This window comes from Oncorhynchus mykiss, chromosome 1 (genome assembly GCF_013265735.2).
Source record: "Oncorhynchus mykiss isolate Arlee chromosome 1, USDA_OmykA_1.1, whole genome shotgun sequence".
Classification (NCBI taxonomy): domain Eukaryota; kingdom Metazoa; phylum Chordata; class Actinopteri; order Salmoniformes; family Salmonidae; genus Oncorhynchus; species Oncorhynchus mykiss.
The window spans coordinates 19,810,227-19,832,653 of record NC_048565.1 but is presented as its reverse complement, the minus strand read 5'-3'; the positions used below and the strand labels follow the sequence as shown (position 1 = coordinate 19,832,653).

Genomic DNA, 22,427 nt, shown 5'->3' with positions numbered 1-22,427 from the left:
TCCCCCACTGGGAACTGTTGGAGATGAGCATGAGAACGGCCTGGGGGGCCCTTTCTCACTGTGCAGTTGTCACAGCGAAAAAGTCCTCCACATCCCTCTTGTGCTGCCCCCAGTAAAAGCCCTGACGGAGGCGGCGGAGTGTTTTTGTGACCTCAAAGTGTCCAGTCCACACCCCCCCATGAGTACTCTGGAGCACAGCCTCCCGCAATGCTTTTGGGACCATCACCTGCCACCTCTCCTCTCCCATAGCTGACTCCTTCCATGCCCGCTGTAGCACGCCATCAGCCAGCCGCAGTCTCTCAAACTTTGACCACAACACTTTGGTCGCGAATCAGAGCGCTGTCACCTCTTCCCATGGTGACCTCACCTGCGCCTCTACCCACTGTAGCACTGGCTGTAGGTCTGTGTCCCGTCCCTGCTGCTGCCCCCATTCAGCCACATCGTCAGTCTGCAGCTCACAGCAGACAGGCCCGCTCACCCTACACACTGTGGCACAGACCCCCTCCTCTGCACACAGCTCTCTCTCCCGTCCCTCTCTCCTCCCACAGTGGCGGCAGCCGTCTGCAGTACAGGGCCGATGGGACATGGCATCGGCGTTGGAGTGTTGTGCCCCTGCCCTGTGCACCACTGTTAAAGTGGAAGCCACAACAGCCAAGAGCTCCCACCAGGTGACAGTAGCGGCGCTCATGTTTGTCAAATGTTTTGCTGAAGTACGCCACCACTCTCTCCCCCTCTGGCCCCACCTGGGCCAGCACCCCACCCATGCCCACATTGCTCGCGTCTGTGTCCAGGGCAAGGTGAAGTCAGGGGGAGGGTGAGCATGGGGGCCTCGATCAGTGCACGTTTGATGGTGTTGAAGGCCTCCTCACACTCCACGGTCCAAGTAAAGGCCTTCGGCAGCAATCGGTTCAGGGGAGCAGTGATGCGTGAGAAGCCCCGTACAAACCTCCTGTAGTACGAGGCCAGGCCCAGAAAGCTCTTCAGCTGATGCCTGTCGTGGGGGTGGGCCAGTCTCGGACAGCCCCCTTCTTGTCCTCCAGGCCGTGCACAGGCCGAAGCACAGGACCTTGAACTGCCAGTGTCCTCTGTTAGTGGAGAAGGTAGTTTTGGCTCTGGCCTCTGGGGAGAGCTGTCTCTGAACTCAAACAGCAACTGCCACAACCATTCCTGCTGCTCGGGGTCAAGACCAACACGGTTCCTCTACAATATTAACGTTGGTTGCGAGATACAGAAAAAGACGAATAAGAAGAATATAGAGAAGAAGAAAAGTCAGTATTTCCACAGCTCCACAAGCTCCTTTCGCGATTGGCGAAAGCATCATATATGAAGTAAGTTTTAACGTTTAGCATCGGGTTTAGGTTTCCTGAACAACTTTTACGTAAGTTGAGTCTCTGTGTAAGTTATTGTTAGACCTTTGGCTCCATTAACAGACAGTTAATCAGATAAGAGAGATCGGTTCCCAGTTTAGACTAACATTGTTTACATCTGTGCTAGTAATACATGCATAAACAATGCAGTGTCTTAAGTTACAGTATATGAATGTTTAGCTAATGTTGGGTAACTAGTAGGCTACAGCTGTCAGTGTTCAGCAAGTTAACATTCAGCAATTTGAAAGCCATTAACTTAGTTAGAGTTTCGTACTTGAACTCAAAACGAACAATTGTTATTGTCAATCTGTTAACGTTACTCTAAAGATTACCACAATTTGCAGATAGCCTGTTTGCTATTGTGAAGGTGTAAGACAGTATTGCTAGATAGCTAAGTTACTTACTGCAGAGAGGGCTAGCCATGATCTGACTAATAACTAAGGCTGGTAGTTGATTTTAAGGTACAGTTATGATAATGGAGATTTGTAATTAAGATTGAGTTTGGACTAAAATGTGGGTAATTGGATGCTTAGATGTAACCATAGACTGTCTTATTATTTGCATAGGGTCAATTAAACATGAAAAGAAATGGAGAGATATCAGACTTCTTTTTAAAGAAGGACAAACAGGCAGGTCAGGAGCAAAAAGACCCCAGCACTTGCATCACCACCGGACCCCAGAGCAGCTCCCTACCAGAGGCTAGTCAGAGTCAGTGTGGTCAGACTTCAGAAGGACCCAGTCTACCACCAGGTCAGAGCAGCTCCCTACCAGAGGCTAGTCAGAGTCAGTGTGGTCAGACTTCAGAAGGACCCAGTCTACCACCAGGTCAGAGCAGCTCCCTACCAGAGGCTAGTCAGAGTCAGTGTGGTCAGACTTCAGAAGGACCCAGTCTACCACCAGGTCAGAGCAGCTCCCTACCAGAGGCTAGTCAGAGTCAGTGTGGTCATACTTCAGAAGGACCCAGTCTACCACCAGGTCAGAGCAGCTCCCTACCAGAGGCTAGTCAGAGTCAGTGTGGTCAGACTTCAGAAGGACCCAGTCTTCATGTGTGTTCTTGTTTTGATGGCTGTGGAATTTTTATTGTGATTATACACTAATGCTTCTTGTGTTATTTTAATGTAATAGATGTATCAAGGGATGCCCGAGACCTCTGGCTCTGAACAAGACAGTGAGCCAGAGCTGCCAGGAGATGTCATCGAGCCCCTCCCTACTGTATCAAGCACCAGATATGCTGTTCCAGAAGGACCCAATGGTAGGCCAGGACTATACTTTAAACAACACCCAATGGTAGGCCAGGACTATACTTTAAACTACACATTTTAGTTAGCAGCTGTTAGTATCCAATATTGTGGATCCCTTAATTATACATTTCCATAGAGATATGACACATTATTTAACGTGTATTTCAGACATTTCAAGATCCAGAGAAGAGGGTCCTGTACAGCCGTGTTTGAAAACATTTCCCAGAACTCAGCATGGTACTAGGAAAAGGGCTTTCAACAGCTCCTGGTATAAGGACAATTCATGGCTTGAAATTTCTGTAAGTCAAGATTTGACTTATTGTTTTGCCTGTAGGCATGTTTCTCTGCCCAATGCACCTGAATCTGTCTTCACTTCACAGTCAGGTTTTTGTAACTGGAAAATGGTGCTGTTTAAAGATTCTGGGTTTAAGCTCCATTTGAAGGCAGAGCATCATATCAATGCTATGTATGCTTGGAATCAGCATCAAAGGGCTATTGACAGCAACTCATCAATGTTAGATGTCATAATTGAGGACCGGAAAAAGAAAGTGGAGGAAAACTGTACTTTCATTAAAACAATTGCAGATGTGCTCCTATTAACTGCCACTCAAAATGTAGCGCAGAGAGGTCATCGAGAGTCTGATGACTCTAACAACAAGGGTAATTTTTCCTCTGTCCGGTGTCTGTGTTCTTTTACCCATCTTAATCTTTTATCTTTTATTTTTACTGGCCAGTCTGAGAAATTGCTTTTTCTTTGCAACTCTGCCTATAAGGCCAGCATCCCGGAGTCACCTCTTCACTGTTGAAGTTGAGACTGGTGTTTTGCGGGTACTATTTAATGAAGCTGCCAGTTAAGGACTTGTGAGGGGTCTGATTCTCAAACTAGACACTCTAATGTACTTGTCCTCTTGCCTAGTTGTGCACTGGGGTCACCCACTCCTCTTTCGATTCTGGTTAGAGACAGTTTGCGCTGTTCTGTGGGTAGTACAGGGAGTAGTACAGAGCGTTGTACAAGATCTTCAGTTTCTTGGCAATTTCTCGTATGGAATAGCCTTCATTCCTCAGAACAAGAATAGTCTGACGAGTTTCAGAAGAAAGTTCTTTGTTTCAGGCCATTGTGAGCCTGTAATCGAACTCACAAATGCTGATGCTCCAGATACTCAACTAGTCTAAAGAAGGTCAGTTTTAATGCTTATTTAATCAGAACAGCAGTTTTCAGCTGTGCTAATATAATTGCAAAAGATTTTCTAATGATCAATTAGCCTTTTAAAATGATAAATTTGGATTAGCTAGCACAACGCGCTATTGGAACACAGGAGTGAAGGTTGCTGATAATGGGCCTCTGTACACCTATGTACAGTTGAAGTCGGAAGTTTTACATACACCTTAACCAAATATATTTAAACTCAGTTTTTCACAATTCCTGACATTTAATCCTAGTAAAAATTCCCTGTCTTAGGTCAGTTAGGATCACCACATTATTTTAAGAATGTGAAATGTCAGAATAATAGTAGAGAGAATGATTTATTTCAGCTTTTATTTCTTTCATCACATTCCCAGTTCGTCAAAAGTTTACATACACTCAATTAGTATTTGGTAGCATTTAAATTGTTTAACTTGGGTCAAACGTTTTGGGTAGGCTTCCACAAGCTTCTCACAATAAATTGGGTGAATTTTGGCCCATTCCTCCTGACAGAGCTGGTGTAACTGAATCAGGTTTGTAGGCCTTCTCACTCGCACACACTTTTTCAGTTCTGCCCACAAATTTTCTATAGGATTGAGGTCAGGGCTTTGTGATGGCCACTCCAATACCTTGACTTTGTTGTCCTTAAGCCATTTTGCCACAACTTTGGAAGTATGCCTGGGGTCATTGTCCATTTGGAAGACCCATTTGTGAACAAGCTTTTACTTCCTGACTGATGTCTTGAAATGTTGCTTCAATATATCCACATACTTTTCCATCTATTTTGTGCACCAGACCCTCCTGCAGCAAAGCACCCCCACAACATGATGCTGCCACCCCTGTGCTTCACGGTTGGGATGGTGTTCGTCGGCTTGCAAGCCTCCCCCTTTTTCCTCCAAACATAACGATGGTCAGTATGGCCAAACAGTTCTATTTTTGTTTCATCAGAACAGAGGACATTTCTCCAAGTGCAGTTGCAAACCGTAGTCTGGCTTTTCTATGGCGGTTTTGGAGCAGTGACTTATTCCTTGCTGAGCGGGCTTTCAGGTTATGTCGATATAGGACTCGTTTTACTGTGGATATAGATACTTTTGTACCTGTTTCCTCCAGCATCTTCACAAGGTCCTTTGCTGTTGTTCTGGGATTGATTTGCCCTTTTCGCACCAAAGTACGTTCATCTCTAGGAGACAGAATGCATCTCCTTCTTGAGAGGTATGATGGCTGCATGGTCCCATGGTGTTTCTACTTGCGTACTATTGTTTATACAGATGAACATAGTACCTTCAGGCGTTTGGAAATTGCTCCAAAGGATGAACCAGACTTGCAGAGGTCTACCATTTTTTTTCTGAGGTCTTGGCTGATTTCTTTTGATTTCCCCATGTTGTCAAGCAAAGAGGCACTGAGTTTGAAGGTAGGCCTTAGAATACATCCACAGGTACACCTCCAATTGTCTCAAATTATCACAATTAGCCTATCAGAAGCTTCTAAAGACATGACATCATTTTCTGGCATTTCCAAGCTGTTTAAAGGCACAGTCAACTTAGTGTATGTAAACTTCTGACCCACTGGAATTGTGATACAGTGAATTATAAGTGAAATAATCTGTCTGTAAACAATTGTTGGAAAACTTACTTGTGTCATGCACAAAGTAGATGTCCTCAGCGACTTGTCAAAACTATAGTTTGTTAACAAGAAATTTGTGGAGTGGTTGAAAAATTTGTTTTAATGACTCCAACCTAAGTGTTTGTAAACTTCCGACTTCAACTGTATCTAATTTACATACATTACCAGTCAAAATTTTGGACACACCTACTCATTCCAGGGTTTGTCTTTATTTTTTAAAACTATTTTCTACATTGTAGAATAATATTGAAGACATCAAAACTATGAAATGACACATGTGGAATCATGTAGTAACCAAAACTGTGTTAACCAAATCAAAATATATCCTTTGCCTTGATGACAGCTTTGAACACTCTTGGCATTCTTTCAACCAGCTTCACCTGGAATGCTTTTCCAGCAGTCTTGAAGGAGTTCCTGTCACACCTACTCATTCCAGGGTTTGTCTTTATTTTTTAAAACTATTTTCTACATTGTAGAATAATATTGAAGACATCAAAACTATGAAATGACACATGTGGAATCATGTAGTAACCAAAACTGTGTTAACCAAATCAAAATATATCCTTTGCCTTGATGACAGCTTTGAACACTCTTGGCATTCTTTCAACCAGCTTCACCTGGAATGCTTTTCCAGCAGTCTTGAAGGAGTTCCTGTCACACCCTGATTGGTTTCACCTGTCTTTGTGATTGTCTCCACCCCCTCTAGGTGTCGCCCATCTTACCCATTATCCCCTGTGCATTTATACCTGTGTTCTCTGTTTGTCTGTTGCCAGTTCGTCTTGTCTTGTCAGGTCTTACCAGCGTGCTTTCCCATCTTCCTGTTTTCTCAAGTTTCTGTTTCCTAGTTTCCCCGGTTCTGATCATTCTGCCAGCTCTGACTCGAGTCTACCTGCCCTTCTGTAACTTCCTGACTCTGACCCATTTCCGAAAGGTTCTGACCATTCTGCCTGCCCTGACCCCGAGCCTCCCTGCCGTTCTGTACCTTACTGACTCTGCCCAGGATTACGGACCTCTGCCTGCCCGTGACCTGTCTTTTGCATGCCATCTGTTTGGGCAATATACATCTGTGATTCTAGCTGTCTGCATCTGGGTTCGATACATTGCTGGAGCAATTCCGCGGATTACCTACAAGGCATCAAGCCACACCAATAATTCCCCAGACTCTCAGCAATCCCGCTACCAGCGGTGATTCTTCCCAGCCTACCCCAGTGTCCTTAGAACCCTGCTTACCTCGTCCGGAGCATTATGCTGGAGATTCTGGAACCTGCCGGGAATTTCTCTTCCAGTGCTCCCTCGTCTTTGAGCTGCAGCCTTCTTGGTTGCCCTTAGACCATTCGAGGATAGCGCACATCATAACGCTGATGTCTGGGGGAGCACTCGCCTGGGCTATGGTGGTGTGGGAGCAACAGTCTGCCATCTGCCTCAGTCTGGAGGGGATTGTGGCGGAAGTACGGAAGGTGTTCGAGTTTCCGTTGTCCTGGAGAGAGGCTGCTCGTAAACTGCTCCAGACTACGCGGTGGATTTTAGCACGTTGGGGACTGAGAGTGCCTGGAACCCGGAAGCATTGTTCGACATGTTCCTTGACGGATTACCAGAGGTGATCAAAGATGAGCTCACAGCCCAGGAGCTGCCATGGACCTCGACTCCCTTATAGCCTTGACCATCCGGATCGATTGGCGGCTACGAGAACGAAGGAGGGAGAGGGAATCTGCCCCCTGATGCCCTCGCTCGCCCTCGATAACTCACCTCACCTCCGAGGAATCCGGAAAACCCGACGGCATTTCCGAAATAATCCGATCTCACCCGAGTACTTACGGGAATCGCCGAGAGTGGTCGCCTCGCCTCCTCCAGAGCCCAAGCTACTGGGAAGGGCTCGATTGTCTCCGGATGAACGTTTACGCAGACTGAACATCAGGAGCTGTCTGTATCGCGGGACTACAGGACATTATATTTCCAGGTACGAGCACTCTGGTGAGCCATATGGGGATTTTCCAATTTCCCATTACTCGTACCCCTCTCCATGCCACCCTGTTATGGGGTGACCAGGCCAAATCACTCTGGGTGCTCATTGAGAGATTTATCGATACTACCTTTGTGTCGGAGCTTGGTATCTCCACTCAGCCCCTCTCCATTCCCATGGAAGTCAGAGCACTGGATGGGCGCTCTATTGGCAGAGTCACCCGCAATACGATTCCTGTCGACCTACGAGTATCAGGAAATGCAGTTCCTGCTCATCAAATCTCCCCATGTACCCGTGGTTTTGGGATATTCAGGGCTCCAGAAGCACAATCCCCTGATCGACTGGTCTACTAGTGCTATTGTGAGTTGGAGCCCGTTCTGCCAGGCTCATTGTCTCAAGTGAAGTACATGGACCTCCGGGAGGTCTTCAACAAGACCCACGCTACTTCTTCTCTCCATCTGCATCAACTCTATGACTGTTCAATTGACATTCTCCCAGGCACTACACCCCCTCGGGGGTGGCTTTACTCCTGTCGGGTCCGGAGACCAAGGCTATGGAGGAGTACATTGAGAACTCGCTCATTGCAGGGAGTATTCGTCCATCTGCCTCCTCCGCCGGCGCAGGGTTCTTTGCTGTGGAGAAGGACAAAACCCTGCGCCCGTGTATCAACTACAGCGCCTTAATGACATCACGGTAAAAAAACACTACCCTCTACCACTCATCTCCTCTGCTTTCGAACCTCTTTAGGGAGCGACCATCTGCTCTAAGTTGGACCTTCGGAACGCCTACAATCTGATTCGGGTACGGGAAGGAGATGAGTGGAAGACTGCCTTTAACACAGCTAGCGGGCACTATGAGTACTTAGTTATGCCATTCGGGCTGACCAATGCTCTAACTGTGTTCCAGGCCCTGGTCAATGATGTGCTCCGGGACATGTTGAACTGGTTCGTGTTTGTCTACTTCGACGACATCCTGGACTTTTCCTGGTTAGCGCAAGCACACATCCTCCACGTCCGTCAAGTCCTTCAGCGTCTCCTGGAGAACCAGCTTTTCGTTACAGCGGAGAAGTGTAAGTTCCATCGCTACACCATGTCCTTCCTTGGATTTCCTTGTGTTTCCTTGTGTTTTAGGTTATTGCCCTGCTGAAAGGTGAATTCATCTCCCAGTGTCTGGTGGAAAGCAGACTATACCAAGGTTTCCTCTACGATTTTGCCTGTGCTTAGCTCCATTCCACTTCTTTTTTATCCTGAAAGACTCCCCAGTCCTTATCGATTATAAGCATACCCATAACATGATGCAGCTACAACTATGCTTGAAAATATGGAGAGTGGTACTCAGTAATGTGTTGTATTGGATTTGCCCCAAACATAACACTTTGTATTCAGGTCAAAAAGTTACTTGCTTTGCCACATTGTTTGCAATATTACTTTGGTGCCTACATGCAAACAGGATGTATGAAATTCACTGCTCGACTGAGGGACTTTACAGATAATCGTATGAATGGGATACAGAGATGAGGCAGTCGTGCAAAGCTGTCATCTAGGCAAAGGGTGGCTACTTTTAAGAATCTCAAATATAAAATACATTTTGATTTGTGTGAACTCTTTTTTGGTTACTACATGATGCCATATGTGTTATTTCATAGTTTTGATGTGTTCGCTATTATTCTACAATGTATAAAATAGCTCTCCAGAGGGTAGTGAGGTCTGCACAACACATCACCGGTGGCAAATTACCTGCCCGCCAGGACAACTACACCGCCCGATATCACAGGAAGGCCAAAAAAGATCATCAAGGACAACAACCACTGCCTGTTCACCCCGCTATCATCCAGAAGGCGAAGTCGGTACAGGTGCATCAAAGCTGGGACCGAGAGACTATAAGACAGCTTCTATCTCAAGGCCATCAGACTCTTAAACAGCCATCACTAACATTGAGTCGCTGCTGCCAACATACTGACTCATCTCTAGCCACTTTAATAATAAAAATGTGTATGTAATAAATGTATAACTAGCCACTTTACACAATGCCACTTTATATAATGTTTACATACCCTACATTACTCATCTCATATGTATATACTGTACTCTATACCATCTACTGCATCTTGCCTATGCCATTCGGCCATCGTTCATCCATATATTTTTATGTGCATATTCTTATTCATTCCTTTACACTTGTGTGTATAAGGTAGTTGTTGTGAAATTGTTAGATTACTTGTTAGATATTACTGCGTGGTCTGAACTAGAAGTACAAGCATTTCGCTACACTCTCATTAACATCTGCTAACCATGTGTATGTGACAAATAACATTTGATTTGATTTAATGACAAAACCAAAACAGGTTTTTAGAGATGTTTGCAAATGTATTAAAAATAAACACCTGAAATATCACATTTACAAAAGGTATTCAGACCCTTTATTCAGTACTTTGTTGAAGCCTCTTTGGCAGTGTTTACAGCATAGAGTCTTCTTGGGTATGACTCTTCAAGCTTGGCGCACCTTATTATTTGGGGAGTTTCTCCCATTTTTCTCTGCAGAGCCTTTCAAGCTCTGTCAAGTTGGATGGGGAGCGTTGCGCACGTTGCTCTGGCTGGGCCACTCAAGGGCATTCAGAGACTTGTCCCGAAGCCACTCCTGCATTGTCTTGGCTGTGTGCTTAGGGTCATTGTCCTGTTGGAAGGTGAAACTTCCAACGGGACAACGAGCAGGTTTTCATCAAGGATTTCTCTGTACTTTGCTCAGTTCATCTTTCCCAAGATCCTGAATAGTCTCCCAGTCCCTGCTGCTGAAAAATATCCCCACAGCATGATGCTGCCACCACCATGCTTCACCATAGGAATGGTGCCGTTTTCCTCCAGACGTGACGCTTGACATTCAGTTCAATCTTGGTTTCATCAGAACAGAGAATCTTGTCTCTCATGATCCTAGAGTCTTTAGGTGCCTTTAGGCAAACTCGAAGTGGGCTGTCGTGTGCTTTTTCCTGTGTAGTGGCTTCCGCCTGGCCACTCTACCATAAAGGCCTGATTGGTGGAGTGCTGCAGAGATGGTTGTCCTTCTGGAAGGTTCTCCCATCTGCACAGAGGAACTCTAGATCTCTGTCAGAGGGACCATCGGGTTCTTGGTCACCTCCCTGACCAAGGCCCTTCTTCCAGATTGCTCAGTTTGGCTGGGCGGCCAGCTCTAGGAAGAGTCTTGGTGGTTCCAAACTTCTTCCATTGAAGAATGGTGGAGGCCACTGTGTTCTTGGGGACCTTCAATGCTGGAGACATTTTTTGGTACCCTTCCCCAGATCTGTGCCTCCAAGAACACTACGGACAATTCCTTTGACCTCATGACTTGGTTTTTGCTCTAGAGGCGAAAGAAACACACACCTATTAAGGTGAGGTGCTGGCTAGCAGATTGGAACACTTAAAAAATAAATAATAGCCACACACTCTAGGAGCTCAGATGCAAAATAATACGTTTCCAACGTTTCGACAGACAATCTGTCTTCATCAGGGTATAATGACAAACACTGTGGGATGACTTGAATATATAGTGTCAAAAGACACACACAGGTGTCTGTGATCATGGCCGGGTGTGGCCTGATATCATAGCATACAAAAACATAAATGGATAGCGTACGATCATAGATACAATTTGGCTACATAAACCTACAAACATTTACAATAGCAAAATCACAATAATCACAACATTTGTAAGTGCCATTGCTTTGAGCACAGCCATTACATTTGTATTTTCCATCCAGTAGGGGCGCAAATACACGTTGTGCATGGATATCTTGGGGTGGTAAATCAGAGTTTGCCAATTGATCTCTGAGGTTTCTGCCCCGCGAGAATACTACCAAGAAAAGGTCCGAAAGCACATTACCGATACTGTCATTGGATCTTAGAATGTGCCAATGTTTGTGAACGATTCCCTTAATTTGTTCAGAGCACTTAGAATAGCGGGTAGTTAGAATGCAAGAATGCTTATTTTTGAAAAAGGTCATGTCTCTTTTTGTTTTGAATTTTCTCAATGGCAGTATTAATCTGACCATTTTTGTACCCCCTCTCCTTGAATTTTCTTTGCGTCTCAGCCATATTTCTGTCGAAATCTGATTGTTCTTTGGTTTTTGCTCTGACATGCATTGTCACACACAGGTGTGTGCTTTTCCAAATCATGTCCAATCAATTGAATTTACCACAGGTCGACTCCAATCAAGTTGTAGAAACATCTCAAGGATGATCAATGGAAACAGGATACACCTGAGCTCAATTTCGAGTCTCGTAGCAAGGGTCGGATACTTTTGTAAACAAGGTATTTTAAGTTTTTTTTATTTTTATACATTTGCGAAAATTCCCCCCAAAAAATTGTTGCTTTGTCATTATGGGGTATTGTGTGTAGATTGCAGAATATTTTTATTTATTTAATCAATTTTACAGTAAGGCTGTAACGTAACAAAGTGTGGAGAAAGTCATGGGGCCTAAATACTTTCCGAAGGCACTGTATATGCTTGGTTTTAGTAGTGTCATAGACATTGCACTTTCTACTCCACTTTGCTTTTATAGAATTTCATATTTCTGTTTGGTTTCTCTCAAAACGCTCCCCTGGTTTATTAATTCAGCAGGGTTTTGAGGGACAGCATAAGTCTTTGTCCTTTTCAGTATGTTTACCCCTGCACTTATGCCTGTAGCTTCTGACTGTTGATACTGTATATATACAGTTCTTGTCAGAGAATCACATCAGGATTGACAAAGTAGCGTGTGTGAGTCAGGATGGAATGTGAACTTCCAAATCCTGCCATTCCCAGTCTGTGAGTCAGCTGTGACTCAGAGGTAAACCCTCACCACTCAATAGGTCCGCCCTACACCCCCTCATACCTGGGCTCTGTTTAAATACATTGCAATGCTTCAACCGTTTTCCACCTCCTCTTAAATTATCACTGGTCTGACTTGGCTGAGATGGTGTAATCTATGCAGTGGGATCCTTGCCGCTTCACTTAGCCGACTGAGTGAGCTTGATCAGTGATTACTCCAAGGAATGTATTCACACAGGGCTCAGTTGGTAGCTTAGTATTATGCTGGACCTTTCTCTCCATCCATCACTGCTTGGAACTCAACTTCCTGTGACAGTCCCTGGAGAGGATCCCTGTGATAAATGCCCTTTTTTATAATTTGCCACAAACATTTTCATTATTAACACAATGCAATCATAAGTGCAAAATATGTATGCCTTCAATGTTTACATATTTGGGTAGTCTAATTATTTAGAGCGATGTGAAGTGCTTTGCATCTTGCCTGTTAAGATCCACCTTGATTGTTCAGCGCTGGGACAGAGCTTAATAATATAATATGCCGTTTAGCAGACGCTTTTATCCAAAGTGACTTACAGTCATGCGTGCATACATTTTACATATGGGTGGTCCCGGAAATCAAACCCACTACCCTGGCATTATACACGCCATGCTCTACCAACTGAGCTACAAAGGACCCCTTGATGATCTGCATTATTTATAAGGCAGGTTTTTCGGTCAGTGGTTGAACCAGGCTGAGCATTCAGTCAGCGGTGAGCTGGCTACGGCTGTGGGATGGTGTGGTGGAGGGAGGGTAGCAGAGGGACTTTACAGGGGATCAAGCCCTTTCAGAATGCCCAATTACACCTCACCTGTTTGGCAGCTATTTTCCTAGCGTTGAGGAAAAACTAACGGGTCTCGCACATCAGTATTGGCATGTTGGAGAAGGCCTTCATGGTGTTAAAACATTATTGATGTATCATGCAAATAAAAGCGCATCCTTCCAAAATGCATTTACAGGCGATTACTATAAATATTATGGTTCAGTGCATAAACACGGTAAATGAGATGCGAAAATACAGCTGCATCTTGTTGGTTTCCTGAGGTAACCACATGACATGAAAGACATTAAGGAGATAGTATGTGTGTGTAACAGACAGACAGACAGACAGATAGACAGACAGACAGACAGACAGACAGACAGACAGACAGACAGACAGACAGACAGACAGACAGACAGACAGACAGACAGACAGACAGACAGAGATGGAGGGACAGACAGAGAGGGACAGACAGAGAGAGAGAGAGGGAGAGAGAGAGAGAGGGAGGGAGAGAGAGAGAGAGAGAGAGACAGACAGACAGACAGACAGACAGACAGACAGACAGACAGACAGACAGACAGACAGACAGACAGACAGACAGACAGAGATGGAGGGACAGATAGAGAGGGACAGACAGAGAGAGAGAGGGAGAGAGAGGGAGAGAGAGAGAGAGAGAGAGACAGACAGACAGACAGACAGACAGACAGACAGACAGACAGACAGACAGACAGACAGACAGACAGACAGACAGATGGAGGGAGAGAGAGAGAGAGATGGAGGGAGGGAGGGAGGGACAGAGAGAGAGAGAGAGATATGGAGGGAGAGAGAGAGAGAGAGAGAGATGGAGGGAGAGAGAGAGAGAGAGAGAGAGAGAGAGAGAGATGGCATGCATAACTGGAACTGTAAAGAAGAAACAACAATGAGGGAGCATTTGACTTGTCCCAAATTCACTGCAAGCAGGTTGTCCATCAGTAGTGCTTAGAGAGTTGCGAGAGGCAGAGGTGAGTGGGGCAATAATTCATCCAGCTACTGCTACAGTAGGACGGGAGTCGACCCTCATTACTATCCCAAATCACATGCCTCCCTCAGCCAGTGTTACGGATACAAGTATCCTGTGTGTGTATCCTGTGTGTGTGTGTTTCTTTTCTCTCCTTCTCCCCTCACAGGTGAAAATCATCACTCCCCAATCAGTCACCAATCATCAATCAGAAGACACACCTCCTCCTGTTCCCTACCCAATCACCCTTCCTTTCCCTTTGTTTAAAAACCTTGTTGTTTGCTGTGGAGCTCAATCTCTCTGTAAATGCCATGTCTGTAGATCTCGCTGTTTCACTATTATATTTTTGCATGAGTTATGTTACGGGTCTCGTTACCATCTCCCCTAGACTGTCGGGCCAAAAGGGATTCGTAACATAAGTGGGGGCTCATCCGGGATCTGTCTTTACTGACACCCATGCCGCTCATGCAGATTGTTTTAGTGGTATAGTTCAGTGTTGAACGTTATAGCTGAGGTAGCATTAGTGTTTGCTATTTTCGTTGGCTCTTGTGAAGTAGTTTAAAATGGCTACTTTTGAGTTGAAGTCCTTTTTGGATAACCCTTCGTGGGAGGATTTTGATAAATGTCGTAGAGTTGATTTAATGACCTTGGCTGACCATTATTCAATATAGATTCCGCAGAGTTTAGTTAAGGCGGAAGTTAAACAGCTAGTGTTAAATGTATTGTTAGAAGAGCAGGTGCTTGTGTTACCGCTGCCTGAGCCTACTACCCCTGTATGGGATGTTGCTGCTCCTGTAAGCCCATTGGTGTCTGATAATGAGGGCGAGGCTAAAACACCAGCCACATTGTCCCGTTTTGATCCACTCTCCCCACTGTTAAACGGTGATGCCAGGAGGGATGTCCGTTTAGCACAGTTCCAACTGGAGGCGGAAGAGGGAGCCCAAATTTGGCGAGAGACTCTCCAGTTGGAGATGTGTAAAATTGAGGCAGAAAAAGAACGAGAACAGCGGCAGTTAGATTTGGAGATGTGTAAAATTGAGGCAGATAAAGAACAGCGGTAGATGACGTTTAAAATGCGCCAGATGGAACTGGAGGCAGAGACAGCGAGGCTAGCCTCCGGTCCTGCTGTCACTGTTAGTGAGTCGTCCTCACCTGCTGTATCCTCAAACACGTTTGACATTAGTAGGCATATTGCCTTAGTACCTTTGTTCAGAGAGTCGGAGGTTGACTCCTATTTTTGTGTATTTGAGCGTATAGCTGTTGCATTGAAATGGCCTGAAGACATATGGTGCCTATTGCTTCAGTGTAAATGAACTGGTAAAGCCCAATAGGTTTTGTCAGCGCTACCTCTGGCGAACAGTTTGAATTATGAAGTGGTCAAAGCTACTGTTCTTCGTGCCTATGAGCTTGAAATCTGTTTGATAAATGGCATGCTGCTAGTAAGGTAACTGATTTCAACTCTCTCCAGGAGTTAATCTTGTTGGAAGAGTTTAAAAATTGCTTACCCGAACGCATTGTAGTTTACCTAAACTAACAGAAAGTATCCTCCCTGGCAGAAGCGTCTGTGTTGGCAGATGAGTTTGTGTTGACGCACAAGAGTGGGTTTTCGGCTCAAACTGAGAGTAGAGCCACAGAGTTGCCTACTTTTAGCCCTAGTCGGCCAGCAGTAGTATATCAAGCACGCCAGAAGAATGAGCGTCCCTGTTTCTATTGTCATAAAGTGGGACATATGATTAATGATTGCTTCATGCTTAAACGCAAACAAGGGATGCCTCTTCGTGCCAAGCCGCCAACAGGTGTTGGTCTAATTCGTACGGTTGTGAGGTCTGCAACGAAACAGGTGCCTCAGGGTGACTGCAGTTTGAAAGTCTCAGTCCCCGACCGCAGTTATGAACCATTCATTTTCGAGGGGTTTGTGTCCCTAACGAATGACGAAGCGTCTCAGCGTCCGGTTAAAATCCTTAGAGATACTGGTGCGGCGCAGTCGTTTATATTGTCTGATGTGTTGCCCTTAGCTGACGATACATACTGTGGTTCCAGTGTGTTAGTGCAGGGTATTGAAATGGGTTTTGTCCCAGTGCCAATGCACTTTGTGAAAGTACACTCTGAGTTAATCAGTGGAATATTCAGAGTGGGGGTACGTCCTATGTTGCCAGTGAAAGGTGTGACCTTTATAATGGGTAACGATATTGCCGGAGGAAAGGTAGTACCCGTATTGGAAGTATTGGATAAAAGTGATCATTCTCTCTCGAATGAGCTGGCACAGAGTTATCCACATGTGTTCCCCGCTTGTGCTGTCACTCGTGCTCAGGCACGACAAGAGGGTGACGTGATAGATTTGTCGAACACGGTTCTGTTCAAAGAGGTTGATCAAGAGGATGGATTGTGTGATACCTCTGAGAAGCTGATCACCTCTGACAAACAGCCCAGGAAAGAATCAAAGAACGTTGAACTTATTGCTGATGCAATACAGTTATCAGTCACTCGTGAGCAGCTGATTGCTAACCAAAAGGTTGACAACAAGCTTGCTAAATGTTTTTCTAGTGTTGTCTCATTGGAAGATGTGAAGAAGAAGAACGTGGCTTACTTCATTGATGGTAATCTCCTCATTTGTAAATGGAAATTCCATGTTGACGCGGGTGGAGATTGGAATGCTGTTTATCAAATAGTGATTCCTACAGCCTTTCGACAAAATGTGTTATCCCTTGCTCATCCAAGCTCTTCAAGCAGGTGTTAAAATCAATTACGCACCGTGTGTCCAGCGCCTATCACCCAGAGTCTCAGGGTGCGCTTGAAAGATGGCATCAGACACTGAAGTCTATGCTACGTAAATATTGTTTGGAATCTGAGAAAGATTGGGATGAGGGAGTTCCTCTAGTTTTGTTTGCTGCTCGTGAAACTGTGCAGGAGTCCCTAGGTTTCAGCCCGGCTGAACTAGTGTTTGGTCACACAGTGAGAGGACCAATGAAAGTCCTTAAAACAGTTCTTGTCCCAAGAGTTGTGTACAGGAGACTAGAATGTGTTGGACTACGTTAGTCGCTTTCGTGAGCGCCTACACCAAGCTTGTGCTCTCGCAAAGGAAGCTCTGTCTTCCTCACAGAGGAGCATGAAAAGACACTATGATAAAGAGGCTGTTTCTCGTCCACTACAGCCAGGTGACCAAGTACTGGTGTTATTACCTGTTCCAGGATCTTCACTGTCAGCTCGTTTCTCTGGTCCTTATTTAATTGAAAAGAAAATAAGTGAAACTGACTACGTGCTTCAAACTCCTGATAGACAACGCCAATCTCGTGTGTGTCACATTAACATGTTGAAAGCTTACCACACCCGACCCATCACACAGTTAGATAGTTCAAAAACAGAGGAAGTACTGCTGGCTACTACTGCGATCATAGTGGACTGTCATATTGATGATGTTGATGGATTGGAGTTGCGCAATACTCAACAGCAGTGTGTTAGATTGCCCAACTCAGAAATGCTGCTATCTATCCAATCCGGTCTGGTTCATTTAACGGACGGACAGGCCGATGATATTGTGAGGGTACTACACAGTTTTCCATGTCTCTTTAATGACGTTCCTACTCGCACAAACGTGTTGGAACATGACATTAATGTTGGAAATGCTACACCTATCAAGCAACACCCATATCGTATCAACGCTTCCAAGAGGAAGATAATGAGGGATGAGGTGAAATATTTGTTGGAGAATGACCTGGCTACGCCAAGTTCCAGCCCTTGGAGTTCTCCTTGCATTCTGGTTCCTAAACCTGATGGTACGTCCAGGTTATGTACGGATTATCGAAAGGTAAATTCTGTCACAATGCCAGATTCGTTCCCGTTACCCAGACTGGACGACTGTATCGACACTATTGGTGCTGCTAAGTATGTAACTAAGTTGGACCTCTTAAAAGGTTACTGGCAGGTTCCATTAACTTCACCGGCTTCTGAGATTTCTGCCTTTGTGACCCCAGACAACTTCCTACAGTACTCAGTCATGGCTTTTGGGATGCGAAATGCACCAGCCACTTTCCAACGACTGGTTAACTCCGTATTAGCTGGCGTTCCTAATTGTAGTGCATACCTTGATGACCTAGTGATTTATTTGTCTGAGTGGTCAGATCATGTTGACTCTCTAAGGGTAGTATGTGAACGGTTGGCAGCTGCTTCTCTAACCCTTAACTTGGCAAAGTGCGAGTTTGGGAAGGCTACTTTTACCTATCTCGGTAAAGAGGTGGGCCATGGACAGGTGCGCCCTGTTGATGCCAAGATCTTGGCTATAACTGCATTCCCTGCACCTACCACCAGACGAGAGCAACGCCGCTTTTTAGGGATGGTTGGCTACTACCGTAGCTTCTGTAAAAATTTCTCTGCGGTAGTTGCTCCATTGACCATTTGCTCAGTCCGGCTAGATCATTTGTGTGGTCCCCTGATTGTAAGAGAGCTTTTGAATCTGTGAAAGCACTCTTATGTAGTACCCCTGGACTTGCTGCTCCAGATTTTGAACAACCATTCAAACTTGAGGTAGATGCTAGTGCCAGAGGTGCTGGTGCTGTTCTACTGCAGCAGGACAAGAGTGGAGTGGATCATCCTGTTTGTTATTTTTCCCGCAAATGTAATAAATGTCAAACAAACTATGCGACAATAGAACAAGAAGCTCTTGCTTTGTTGTTGGCTCTGCAATACTTTTAAGTATATATTGGTTCCAGTGCCCTACCAGTGATTGTATATACTGACCACAACCCCTTAGTGTTTCTCCACCGGATGTACAACCAGAACCAGCGCCTTATGCGTTGGGCGCTGATTGTACAAAATTATAATTTGGAGATCCGCCACAAAAAGGGTTCTGATATAGTATTGGCAGATGCTTTGTCTCGTGTGTAATGATGTTTTTTGTATGTTTTGTAAGGTTGACTTTGTTGTTGATCTTGTGAGTAGTCATTGTAATACTGTGGTCGCAATCCCTAGGGTTGCTCTTTTAAGGGTGGGAGTGTTACGGATACAAGTATCCTGTGTGTGTATCCTGTGTGTGTGTGTTTCTTTTCTCTCCTTCTCCCCTCACAGGTGAAAATCATCACTCCCCAATCAGTCATCAATCAGAAGACACACCTCCTCCTGTTTCCTAGCCAATCACCGTTCCTTTCCCTTTGTTTAAAAACCCTGTTGTTTGCTGTGGAGCTCAATCTATCTGTAAATGCCATGTCTGTAGATCTCGCTGTTTCACTATTATAATTTGCATGAGTTATGTTACGGGTCTCGTTACCATCTCCCCTAGACTGTCAGGCCAAAAGGGATTCGTAACAGTAATCAGGGGATATCGGTGGACAAAAAGAAGGGGAGTGACCAAGTGGCTCAGATTTCCTTTGCTAATGGCTGGCTTTAATGCAGACAGTTTGGGCAGATCTTATCTAGTTGTTTGTCCGAGAGACTGTGTGGTGTTATCAAGCACTGAAAGAGGTTGCTTCACTCAACACCCTCAGACCACATCAATCCGTAACATCTCTATGGGGGATATAATCCTGGAAAACTGCCAGGAAAGATCAACCTACAGTACAGTACTGTACCTCAACCACATCTAATGATTTTTGAATCTGAATCATTTTGAATCTGATAATTTGTGGCTCGATGGCTGAACTTGTAATCATTTTTCCAACATAATTTGTTGAAAGAGCATCATAGGGGAAGCGTGTTCCAAAATGATGAGCCTATTAGCATGGAAAGTGATTCAGAAAGGTCCTTGCAAGTACAGTGAGTCATTTGTATCTTTCAATTCCCATTCAAACCTTTATTTTGAGACTCATTGACACAGTTAAAATGGACATGTCTTTGTGTATTGCCTTCGGAAAGTATTCAGACCCCTTGACTTTTTCCACATTTTGTTACGTTACAGCCTTATTCTAAAATTGATTAAATATAAAATTTCCCCTCAAGAATCTACACATTATGACAAAGCACAAGCAGGTTTATAGAAATGTTAGCACATTTATTGCTTATTTAAAATAAAACAAAAACAGAAATATAACATTTACATACACTACCATTCAAAAGTTTGATGTCACTTAGAAATATCCTTGTTTTCAAAAGAAAAGCCCATTTTTTGTCCATTAAAATAACAGCAATTTGATCAGAAATGCAGTGTAGACATTGTTAATGTTGTAAATTACTATTGTAGCTGGAAACAGTAGATTTTTTATGGAATATCTACATAGGTGTACAGAGGCCCATTATCAGCAACCATCACTCCTGTGGCATGTTGTGTTAGCTAATCCAAGTTTATAATTTGAAAAGGCTAATTGATCATTAGAAAACCCTTTTGCAATTATGTTAGCACAACTGAGCAAGAGGGCAAGCACATTAGAGTGTCTAGTTTGATAAACAGACGCCTCACAAGTCCTCAACTGGCAGCTTCATTAAATAGTACCTGCAAAACACCAGTCTCAACGTCAACAGTGAAGAGGCGACTCCGGGATGCTGGTCTTCTAGGCAGAGTTCCTCTGTCCAGTGTCTGTGTCCTTTGCACATCTTAATCTTTTCTTTTTGTCGGCCAGTCTGAGTTATGGCTTTTTCTTTGCATCCCGGAGTCGACTCTTCACTGTTGACGTTGAGACTGGTGTTTTGCGGGTACTATTTAATGAAGCTTCCAGTTGACATTCAAGCATAAGAGTTCAATCTTGGTTTCATCAGACCAGAGAAGCTTGTTTCTCATGGTCTGAGAGTCTTTAGGGGCCTTTTGGCAAACTCCAAGCGGGCTGTCATGTGCCTTTTATTGAGGAGTGGCTTCCATCTGGTCACTCAAGTTGTAGAAACATCTCAAGGATGATCAATGGAAACAGGATGCACAGCTAAATTTCGATTCTCATAGCAAAGGGTCTGAATACTTATGTAAATAAGATATTTATGTTTTTAGTTGTTTTTGTCATTGTTGGCTAATGTGTGTAGATTGCTGAGGAATTTAATTTTGTTTTAATACAGTTTAGAATAAGGCTGTAACGTAACAACATTTGGAAAAAGTCAAGGGGTCTGAATACTTTCCGAAGGCACTGTAGCAATAATTTACAGCTAAAGGAGAGACTCCAAAGAGAAAGAGACACAAATTCCAGAGTGGCTAGTGCAGACAGAGCCGGAAACACACAAAAATACACATTTAAGACTTTTACTAGTAGCACAAGCTTCTCCCCAGTATTCAAGCTCAGAGATAATATGTCATGGTGCATAAGGAGCATAATTCAACAGGCTTTAAAGATAAGATAACACATGGAGTCAGAGATCGGCCACATGCAACAATGATTCCAGCATCAATCTAAAACGCCAGCGGTCACTTCATAAGTCTTTCTTATATCCCTCCAGAAGACAGGCTTTTAGAGAAGCTGTTGGAGAGGACTTGGCTGGGCTAGTTGTAGGCTAGAGTAGACCATGCCCTTCTATTTACACATACACACATACATCTGTACAAATGATATTGTAGCGACACGTGAAATATATCTACAATGATGATTCTTCACACACATACAGTATATGAATTTTAGATTCAGGACAATGTGGTTTGTAATGTGTGAGAGCATAAACTGAACATTGTTAAAGCTCATATCATAAGGTTTCAATAAGCACATCTGAGAAAGTGAGTGAACTCAGGAATTTTTGAAAAAGTTATACACAAGTTCAAAGCCCCCATAAATCAATCTGTATTCCAATCTTAATCCAACATTTTTGTATTGTGTAATTTTGCCAGTGAGAGATCACAAACATATGATACTTTGCTCTGTATGGGATTCAAAATTGCATGCCTGTTTCAATGCATGAGTTTGAAATGGGGTTTGGTTTGAACCAGTTAAATGGACTTCAGTAATTTAAGTACTGTACAGCAGCTCTGACTCCAGGAGGTCTTGATTGCACAGCCCATATTTAATATCTAATGTCTCCTGCTATTGCTGTTGCTCCATTGCCTGACGCCACCTTTGTGCCTGCCAAGTAGAGGTCAATGCGAAGGCATGGTATTAATAGAACCAACTGTCTTGTCTCTCTGTAAAATGGAAAGATAGCATGATGCTACACTGTCTTCCCTTTGTCACTTTGTCAGTAGACACAGCACAGAAACCTTCAGAGATACAATGCTCAGGATTTTGTGGTGGTGGTGGTGTGTGTGTGTGTGTGTGGTGGTGTGTACTTACAGTGCCTTGCGAAAGTATTCGGCCCCCTTGAACTTTGCGACCTTTTGCCACATTTCAGGCTTCAAACATAAAGATATAAAACTGTATTTTTTTGTGAAGAATCAACAACAAGTGGGACACAATCATGAAGTGGAACGACATTTATTGGATATTTCAAACTTTTTTAACAAATCAAAAACTGAAAAATTGGGCGTGCAAAATTATTCAGCCCCTTTACTTTCAGTGCAGCAAACTCTCTCCAGAAGTTCAGTGAGGATCTCTGAATGATCCAATGTTGACCTAAATGACTAATG

General features: G+C 44.2%; 1 long non-coding RNA gene across 1 annotated transcript; it reads left to right on the top strand.

The window, feature by feature from the left end:
- The first annotated feature begins 256 nt into the window (after nucleotides 1-256).
- On the top strand, nucleotides 257-3,329 carry LOC110503449. Its single transcript, XR_002470477.2, has 3 exons — nucleotides 257-1,328; nucleotides 2,493-2,619; nucleotides 2,777-3,329. It is a non-coding gene; the product is annotated as an uncharacterized LOC110503449 (long non-coding RNA).
- Nucleotides 3,330-22,427: the final 19,098 nt, after the last annotated feature.